This window comes from Camelus dromedarius, chromosome 1 (genome assembly GCF_036321535.1).
Source record: "Camelus dromedarius isolate mCamDro1 chromosome 1, mCamDro1.pat, whole genome shotgun sequence".
Classification (NCBI taxonomy): Eukaryota; Metazoa; Chordata; class Mammalia; order Artiodactyla; family Camelidae; genus Camelus; species Camelus dromedarius.
This window is the reverse complement of record NC_087436.1, coordinates 28,028,915-28,039,865: the sequence shown is the minus strand read 5'-3', so window position 1 is coordinate 28,039,865 and position 10,951 is coordinate 28,028,915.

The following is a 10,951-nucleotide window of genomic DNA, read 5'->3' as shown; positions in this document are numbered from 1 at the left end:
CGAAACAGAAGAGCAGATTTTAGGGGAATGCTCTCAAAAACTATCGTCAGTTAAGTTAGTTTTAAAAACACATTTTGTGGGACAACACTTCTCAGTTTAAAGGTAAAACAGTAAGAAGAGCAGATATAATCCATAGGTCAAGAATTTACAATTTTTGGTGTATGCCATGTCATCTTTATCCATGTTCTTAATGAGGAATCATTTTGCATCATTTACAAATTTATATTTTCAATTGATAATTTAAAACTCAAGGGTAAATTTATCACCCAGTTGAGATTCCATTTGTTAGTTACTGTGGCACCATCACCTCTACCTGACCAGATTACTTAACTTGTTTTGCTGTTGCTAGGGGTATGGATTCTACTTACTACCTACCTTGTCTGAAATACAGTTGACCCTTGAACGCTGCGGGGCTTGGGGCGCTGACCATCCACATAGTCCAAAATCTGTGTATAACTTATAGTCAGCTCTCCATATCTGCAGTTTTGCATCCTCAGTTTCAAATAACCCTGGATCATGTTGTACTTGTAGTATTTACTATTGAAAAATATCTGTATGTAAGTGGACCCTCGCAGTTCACACCAATGTTGTTGAAGGATCAACTGCACTGGCAAATCATCTACTGCATCTACTACCTTCCACAAGTTTTGCAACCTAATTCAGTTTTCACATATGTGGATGGAAATCATAACTGTGCCCTTGAGTTGTTATAATGATAAAAATAAAATTGTATATATGTATGTGTGTATATGTGTGTGTGTGTGTGTGTGTGTGTGTGTATAAAAGCAGCAGTCTCTCATGCATACAGTCTGAAGAATTTAATTATAGCCCCCCTCCTCTTCCTTCCCCCTCCATCTTTTCTTCCTCTACATCCTCCTTTTTTTCTCCTTTTCATTAAAACAAATCTCAATCCAGCTAATCAAGCTAGGAATATGAGTAGGGAATGTCATCCTTTTTTATTTACTCTCCTCACATCTAAAATATCTCCAGATGTATTTGTGTCTACCTCCTGAACACAGTCTGCTTCATTACCTGTATGTGCTCTTGCATAGTAATTCTCAGTGCTGTTGTCACACTGAACTTTTAAAGTACAGATAAAATCAGGTCATCCCTTCGTGAACAGTTTAAATTTCATCCCAACGTTTAAAATAAAGTCCATAATCTTTGCTTATTTTTAATGACCACACTGGATAACACAAGCAGTGTTGTCACTTAATTGGAAAAACTGATCTTGGCTACTTTAATCGATTTTCAACAGCTGTACTGATGGGCCATGTTCTAGTCATGCCAGTCTAAGCACCACGCATGTGAATGAAGAGGCCCCAGGAGATGTGATGTGGAGAAGAGTGAGGAGTGAATGTTTGCAAATGTTAAAAGGAGCCATGCTGCTCACATTTAAAGACCTCCTTACAACCTGGCAAGAAGAAGACAAAATCCTAATGTAAAATGACAAAGAGCATGAACAACTCCTGTTAGAGAAAGCCTGTATAAGCTAATAATCATATGAAATTTTGCTCAGGTTTACCAATTGTGTGGAAATTTTAAGCTAAACCAAAATTATATAATCTATGTTTTTCTTGTTAAACTGGCAAGTGGGTGCTCACATTCTGAAATGCTGACCTGTGTGTGTGTGTGTGTGTGTGTGTGTGAAGATGTAGTACATTTTAGGACACTGATTGAACAATGTCTATCCTGGGAAAAATATCTTAAATTTAAAACCAGACAAAACACAACCATCATGTTTAATGAAAAGATTTGGTAGTGGGAAACAATCTAGAAACAACCAGAATAATAATCAATGGCAAAATGTTTAATATAATGAAGAATGAGGCATTTTATATTGTAGATACAGATACGTTAAAAATTGCTAAAATCTATTTACTTAGATGAATATTAAGCTCCTAAGTAAACAAATCAAACTCAGCTACATATGTTAGTATGTTCTCATTTTTTCTGTAATAGACAAACAAGAAAACTGCCTATATATTGTGTGTATATATGCTGTATAGGGACATAGATACACAGGATACTTAGGAATCTCTGAACACAGAGAAAGCAGTAGAAGGGCATATAGTAGGGTATTATCAATGCCTTGCCTAAAAATGGAGAGGGGAGATTATTAATTTCTTTATACATGTTTGACTGGTTTATGCAAAACATTGTACTTAGAATATTCTTGTAAGCATCGCCTGGGACAAGGACTTGGATGCAGATAGTTTATTTGGGGAGTGTTTCCCAGAAGCAAAAGTAAGCCAATGGGGAAAGTGATACCAGAGGGAAAATGATGCCATGAAATATGCATTAGTGAAATCCTTCCTCTAGGCAGCAAGTCTTGACTCCTCTGGGACCTCTGAGAAGCATGAAGAGTATTTCCCAGAACTGTCCATCTAAAGACAGGTAACCAGGATAGTTATCTGCTGGCTCACTCTCCACGGCTAGGACCCATGAACTTCCTTGTCTTCTGAATTCTTAGAAAGCCCAGAGGTAGAAACATGAGTGGTATGAGATATACTCTGGTTAGGGTGCATGTAGTCATAGATGGAAAAAACAGAAGTGATGTTGGACTCAAAAACCATCTACTACACATTACCATTAGTGCAGAGAGCTTTACCAAATTTAAACCATTTTAGATGAAAATGAATGAAAACTTACAGAAAAGTTATAAAAATAAAGTACAAAGAGCACCCATATAACTCTTTTCCTATTTTTCCCAGATTTAGTAATAGTGGTTAACATTTACCTCATTTGCTTTCAAGCTCTTTCTCTTGAGAGAGAGAGATTTTTTAAAGAATCATTTATATATCATGCCTTTCAACTCAAAAAATTTCAGTATATATTTCATAAGAATTTATGGATATTTTCTTATATAACTTTATTACAGTTATCAACTTCAGTAAATTTAGAATAGATGCAGCAATCCAATCTACAATCTATATCACTGTGTTGGCAATTACTCTAACAGTGCCCTCTATAGAATTTTTGTTCCTCCATTCCTATTAACTGGTGTTTTGCCTACCTTGTTGATTATTTTCAAAACACCAGACCTTTGATTTATTAATTTGATCTGTTATTCTGTTCTCTACCTCACTAGAGTTTGCTTTTATCTTTATTATCTCCTTCATTGTATTTTCTTTCAGATTATTTTGCTGTTGCTTCTTCACATTATGATGATGGGGACTAAATTCATTTAAATTATTAGCATTACATTTTTACTAATATAGATCTTTTCGACTATGGAATTCCTTTCAATCAGTGTTTAAAATATATGTCATGGATTTTGATAGGTACTATTTTAATTATCAGAATTTTTCTAAACTCATGTAATTTCTCTGTATTTTCCTCTTTACTAAAAAATAATTTAATAGAAAGTATTTTAATTTCTGTGTGAAGGAATCTTTCTATTTCAATTTAACTTTATTTTCCAGATTGAGTTTTATCCTATTTCTGTTATAAAACCTACTGATTTTTTGTGTGTGTACTTTGGACTTTCCATATACACATGAAAATAAAGTATATTCTACTAATGGGGTATGTTGTTCAATGAAGTTATCTACGAGATTAACCTTGTTGATTATATTGTCTCTATCTTTTATATTCTTATTTAATTTAAATTTTGTCTACTTCATTTGTACTATAAATGGTATGTTAATGATATCTAACGTATTTTTTAATTTTACATAAATGGTTTCTGCGTTATTTACTCATATGGACTCAGAACGGCTCATTTTCATTGTGAGATGTGTCTTTTAACATTAACTTTTTATCTCTGCTAACGCTTTGTGTCTTGAATTCTACTTTGGTATCAAGACTACAAGGCCTTTTGCCTCACTATTTTCCACTGCCTGATAAATATTTGCTCATTACTTTTTTTTTTTTTTCCCAAAACTTTTGATTAGAGCGTAAGGTGGACTTTGCTTTATGCATAAATTTTAGAATCTGTTTTTTTTTTAATGGATGAGTTACGCTCATTCACATTGATTGACCTGTTTTCTTTACTATCTTACATTGTAATTACTGACTACTATATTCATTCTGTATCTTTCTTCATTCAGTAAAATTTCTTAAAATATTTTTCTTTTACCAGTTTGGTACTTTGTATTTTATTTTAGTGGTTACCTTTGTGTTCATATTTTTAAAGTATTTTCTTACTTAACATTATCCAAAGACTTATGTTAGTTTTATACAGTATCTTTTAACTAGCACCTAGTTACATATCAATCAATAATCTTATTCTTCTTTTCCTTTTTTCTACCTGTTCCCTCCCAATCCCAATTTTTACTTTCATCCTTTCTGCTTTGTCAGAGTCCATAATGTTACATGTAATTTTTCAACCCATGAGCCCACCCTTGTGGCAACTGTAGCTCAACAAACATATAAAATGATCAATGTTGTTTTTTTGCTGAAGTTTTCAGTCATCTTTTGGCTGGATGAAGTTCATTCTCCATGGGATTCCTCAGAAAGAAGAGATCAATATTCTTCAACATTCTCAACATTCAAAATGGTTTTTATATAGCTTTGAGATTAAGGAAAGCTTAGCTGGATGTAAGGTCCTTGCTTTATACATTCTTTTTTAAATTTCTTGAAAATACTGCTTCACTGTTGCCTTGCTTTGCCTGCCTTTTCTGAAAGAATAAGAAGTAAAAATCTTTACTTCTGAATCTCTTTACAGAGAAAGTTTTAGTGTTACTGGTTTTACCTATCTTCCTCTGTCTCAAATTCTGGACTTTTCTTTGTCAATTTCTTCCTTCTACTTTCTTAATCTCTCTATACCTTATTTCCCTCACATGTAAAATGAAAGTATAAAATTGCATCAGCTTCACTGAGGCAGTGTAATTATAAATGAGATTATGAATTTAAACTGATCTTCAAAATGTCTGTTGTGTGTGTATAAGTCAATACATACTTGCTATAACTAAAACTATCATTACACATGTGTATTTAAATAATTAGTATTACTTTTATTTATTCATTATTATTTTTGAAACAACTTTTTATTGATGTATAATTGATTTACAATGTTGTGTTAGTTTCAAGTGTATAGTAAAGTGATTCAATTATATATACATGTATAGACACATATAGATAAATTTATATATATTTTCAGAATCTTTTCCATTATAGGTTATTACAAGATATTGAATATGGCTCCTTGTGCTATATATCAGGTCGTTGTGGTTTATCTATTTTATATATAGTTGTATTTGTCTGTTAATCCCAACAGTTTTTTTGTGTGTCAGGGGAAAAAGTCTTTATTGATAAATAGGTTATAGTGAAGTAAGTAGAGTGACTGCTTTTAGGGTAATAAAAATGTAGAGTCCAGTCTCTCTCCACCCTGCCTCTAGCTCTCAGCTTGTGCCTTCTTATTGACCATTTTGGACGGTGAGGACTTGGTGGGAATGCTAGGCCTCCTTGGGCCCTTGGGAGCCTCTGCCTTCCTGGCCAATGGTACAGGCTCCATCTTGGACCCACTGCCCTTGAGAAGAGCAGGAGCCTTGACTTTCAGCCTCTCTCCAGCCCCCTAGGCAGCAACCTCTTTAGGGACCTTGTTCCCCATCTTCTTTTTGGCTGTGGAAGCAGCACCATTCTTACCCTTGGTGACTGCTGGTTTTGAACTCTGACTCCCAGTGTTGCGGGAAAATGTGTTACAGCTCAGTGTTACAGCTCAGTTGTGACAGCAACCTGGATCCAGGTAAGAGACCAAGCAGCACTCGGAGAGTTGGAGAACTCAGGTTTATTACACCAGCTAGCCCAGAGAAGTTAACACTTCAAATTCTGGACCCTGTCTGTAGGTTTACACAGGCCTTTTATAGGCTGCCAGTTTTACACTTTGCAACATCATATGCAAATAAAATACAACAAAAGTTGACCAACCAGGAACAAGCTTTGTAGAAATAGACCAATCAGGAGTGAGGCTCCATGCAAATGAAGTACTACAAATGGACCAATCAGAAGTTAGGGAAGTGGACCAATCAGAAGTGAGAGTAATAGCCAATCAGAAGTGAGAGTAATAACCAATCAGAAGTGAGCTCAGGGAACCAATAGAATTCTAGGTGTAAGTTAGCTGCTTTAGAGGCAAAAAGTGAGATAAAGCCTCTGGGCCAGGGAACCGGATGGTGCTGGGAGGAGAGCAGTGGCCCTGCCTAGGGGTCCTGCCAGTCTTATGGGGCTTCCTGCCTCACCAGCTTTTGTTTCCTTTGGACTTAAGAATCTCGGCTGCTCCTTCTACCTTTGACTTCCCACAGGCCCACTGGCACTGGAAGGGGTCTTCGTGTCCTTGTTCAGCTGTTGAGAGGACTTCCTGGCTTCATCCACTCTTGCCTCTTGGTCCTAGGTCTTGTTGCCTTTCTTGGGGGCCTTCTTCACTGCACCTGGTTTTGGAGAGTTATTCTTCCCTCTCCTGGGTTCCTGGATCCTTTGTTCACTGCACCTGGGTTGGGAAAATCCACTTTGGGAACCACAAGTTTATTGTCTATGTCTGTGAGTCTATTTCAGTTTTGTATAGAAGTTCATTTGCATCATTTTTTTAGCTTTCACATATAAGTTATATCATATGACATTTGTCTTTCTCTGTCTGACTTACTTCACTTAGTATGATAATCTCTAGGTGCATTCTTGTTGCTGCAAATGGCATTATTTCATCCGTTTCTTTATAGTTGAGTAATATTCCATTGTGTGTGTGTGTGTGTATGTGTGTGTGTGTGTATGTGTATGTATATCACATTTTCTTTATCCATTCATCTATCCATAGATATTTAGGTTGCTTCTAAGTCTTAATTATTGTAAATAGTGCTGTTATGAACATCGGAGTGCATGTATCTTTTCAAATTAGAGTTTTCATCTTTTCTGGATATATGCCCAGGAGTGGGATTGCTGTATCATAAGAAAACTCTACTTTTAGTTTTTTAAGGGACCTTCATACTGTTCTCTATAGTGGCTGCACCAATTTACATTCCCACCAATAGTGTACAAGGGTTCCCATTTCTCCACACCCTCTCCAGCATTTATTATTTGTAGACTGTTTGATGATGGCCATTCTGGCTGGTGTGAGGTGATACCTCATTGTAGTTTTGATTTGCATTTCTCTAATAATTAGGTGATGTTGTGTGTATTTTCATATGCTTGTTGACCATCGTATGTTTTATTTGTAAAAATATCTATTTAGGTCTTTTGCCCATTTTTTGATTGGGATGTTTGTTTTTTGGATATTGAACTGTATGAGTTTGTATATTTTGGAAATTAATCCTTTGTCAGTCACATTATTTGCAAATATTTTCTGCCATTCTGTAGGTTGTCTTTTTGTTTTGTTTATGGTTTCCTTTATTGTGCAAAAGCTTTTGAGTTTTGTTAGGTCCCATTTGTTTATTTTTGCTTTTATTTTCATTACTCTAGGAGACAGATCCAAAAAAATATTGCTGCAATTTATGTCAAAGTGTGTTCTGCCTATATTTTACTCTAGGAATTTTATAGTGTCCCATCTTACATTTAGGTCTTTAATACATTTTGAATTTATTTTTGTATACGGTGTTAGAGAATGTTCTAATTTTATTCTTTCACATGTAGCTGTCCAGTGTTCCCAGCACAACTTATTGAAGCCACTGTCTTTTCTCCATTATATTTTCTTGGCTCCTTTGTCATAGATTACCTGACCATAAGTATGCGGGTTTATTTCTAGGCTGTTATTCTATTCCATTGAGCTACATGTCTGTTTTTGTACAAGTACCAAACTACTTTGATTACTGTAGCTTTATAGTAGAGTCTGAAGGCAGGGAGCATGATTCCTCCAGCACTGATTTGCTTTCACAAGATTGCTTTGGCTATTCGAGGTCTTTTGTATTTCTATACAAATTAAAATTTTTTTGTCCTAGTTCTGTGAAAAATACCATTGGTATTTTGATAATTTGATAACTTGATATTTTAATAATAATATCATTACACATATATATTAAACTTCTAAGAATAACTTATTAAGAATTACAACCTATAATTAGAAGCATATAGCTGAGCATTTTAATTAGCTTCCTATTAGATTTAACAACATGCCTTTTTAAATTAGGAAAATTCAAGTAAGAAAAAATTCCATATTTTAGAATCAAAAACTAACACTGTGGTCTAACAGAAGGTGAACCGTTTGGTGTTTAAGAGCATAGGTTTTATTTTATAGTATAATAATTGTCATGATGAAATAGCAAAGAAATCTAAAGTTGGAAAAGATGATTCTAATTACAAAGCTGTAGTATCTACTGTCATTTACTAGATCATAAATTTAGTTTAAACATCTTGATCATTTTAGTTGTGAAACAGGATAAAAAGAAAATAATTATTTTTAACCCTGAGATCTATATGTACCTGGGAATAAACTATTTTATATCTGTCTAGTGAATGCATTTTCATTATTCTTTAAGTGTATGTTAAAAAATGACGTACTTATGAGCAAACCTTTTTACAGTAATTTAATAAAATCATTTTAGATTTATTCCTTTAATCTAAATTGGTTGAAAACTATCATATAGGCAGTATTCATAGCAGTACTTACTGGTTTCTCAATTGGAGGATTTACCTACCTAAATTATTTTAGTTGATAAATTATAAAATACAACCTTAAAATAAAATAAAAAGTGTTCATTGTGCATCTGTGTTCAGACTTGTGCTTTGTTCTAGAATAATTTGCAGTCTATTTGGTAAAAGTCATATATTTGTGCAGGTACTTACATATCTATGTAGGCAGTATGTCCTCAGGTTCAAAATTAAAGTAATGACAAATGTATACAGCAACTCATTTTCCTGTACTGTGGTTATGTAATAGTGAAATAAACACAACTATCCCACTGCCTGAACAACTAAAGTTTTTACTGTTATAGCATTTTATTAGATACAAAGCACATAAAAAACAAGATAGTAAATATTTAAATAAAAATTTATTACCTTTAAAATTTATGTAGTTGAATTTAATTTATAAGTCTAGGAGTTAGGAAAGCTGCTGATTTCATTTCCATATTTCAAATCTAGAGAAACTGTATTTAAAGAAGGTTGGGGAACTGGCTAAATTTCTTGAACACCTGTGATCTATAGACGAAAAAATAGACTTAGTCTTTACATGGTAAATTTTAATGTATTAAGAGGAGATAAATGCAAATGGATCTAAGTCACTTTAGATAGCTAAACAGCTGCTTTTGTTGGTTGGAACAAAAGGTATAAAAGGTACTTATTTAAGCTCATGCTAATTTGATTGACTTCTTACATTTTTTCCTCCTACCAGTTTTAACTCTTGCTTATCTACTGTCTTTATGATTTAACACGTTTTCTGTAATAACACTCATTCATACTTCCATTTAAGTAGCAAATTGTCTTGAATTACTCATTAACAATTCAGCAGCCCTTGAAATAGACACTGAGTCTTTCAGGTGGTGTTTTATAGATGGTTATTATAGGAGCCAGTGCTGCTGTTAATCAGGTTTTTTTTTTCTTCTTGTTTTTCCAAATTTTATTCTATTTCATTTTTCTTCACATAGAAATATTAAATTTCATTTGTACAGGATTAAAAATATAAACATTACATTTAATTGAAGTGGTGATGATAAAAATACATCAAAGTTTCCTTCCTTCTTAACTAGATTAACTGCAATTTATACAAACTGAGAAAAAATCCCAAGCCAGGTACAGCCTTGAGGGCAAGAACATAGCCGATATAACTACTACTCTGAATGACAAAATTCTGTGGGGACAGTTGTGTTCTTTTCTGCCTAGTATCATTTCATAAAAGAGTAAAGGGAGATTCGTTCATTGATGGGGGAGGCAGCCACTGACAGACATGGAATCTTAAAACAGCATATTAAAGCGACTGACCCTTTCTTTCCCCATAACTACTTCAAACTGTCTCTATTCTCTTTAAACCTCCCTCATTGCTAATTTTCTATCTCTACGCTGCCCATCACTTGCTGTCTAGCACAAAGGGAAAATAAATGCCACCAAAAGGCATTTTCTTTGCTCTTTTTTTGTCACCTTGAGAAAATCTGAGTAACATACTTTCCCTGGGTGAAGTTTATATTTCTGATAATCAGGAAATCCAATACTATGAAGTTCCAGTGTTACTCCTTTTTACTCAGGAAACCTCTAGGTAATTACTTACTTACTTCTTACTTCTGTCCATGTGTACAAACCTGAGTATGCAAACACACACATAGACACTCGCACACATGCACACACATGCAGGTAGATCTTTCAAATGCAGAGTAAGCTCATTTCAAAGATCAGCTGATATTTTATACAATTTATGGATTCATGGTTGTAATAAAGAGTCTGACTTTACTGTTGATGTCTGATCACTGGGAGTTTTCAGGTCCCACACCTCCCACTTCCTCTCTTGCTCCATATTTGGGTAAAGGGATGAAAAAGCTTGCATAGTCCCTGCCCTTGCACTAGTGGGAAGTTCACACCCCATGCACAAAGCACATCCCTGTCAGTGCACTGCCACACTCTCCTGCCCCATTTACTCCAGCCCCTCCTCCTAACCACAGCAAAATCAGAGCCACTTCACCCCTCCCTTTGCTCAAGCCCTTTTGGCTCCAACTTAGGAGCCTGCCCTACCCTCTCCAAGAAGTCTCATGTATGTGATAAATTCTTACATAGCTTGTTGGGTATGTGTGTTATCAGTCATCTCCCAAAAAAAAATTTTTTAGTCTGTCCTAGAGGACACATTCTGAATGCTACTGTAAACTTACTTAAAAGGTTAGCATAGAGATGAAATGTTTGTTTTCACTGATAATACAAATAATTCTGAGGGGGAAATATTTTGGTAAAAGTGATACTTCTACAGAATTAAAAACCTATGGAATATGTATTAATCAGGGTTTTCCAAAGGAAGGGAATCAGTAGGATGTGTGTGTATTTCATATATGTAGAGATTTATTGTAAAGACTTGTCCCCTAAAATGATGGTGACTGGCAGTTCCAGA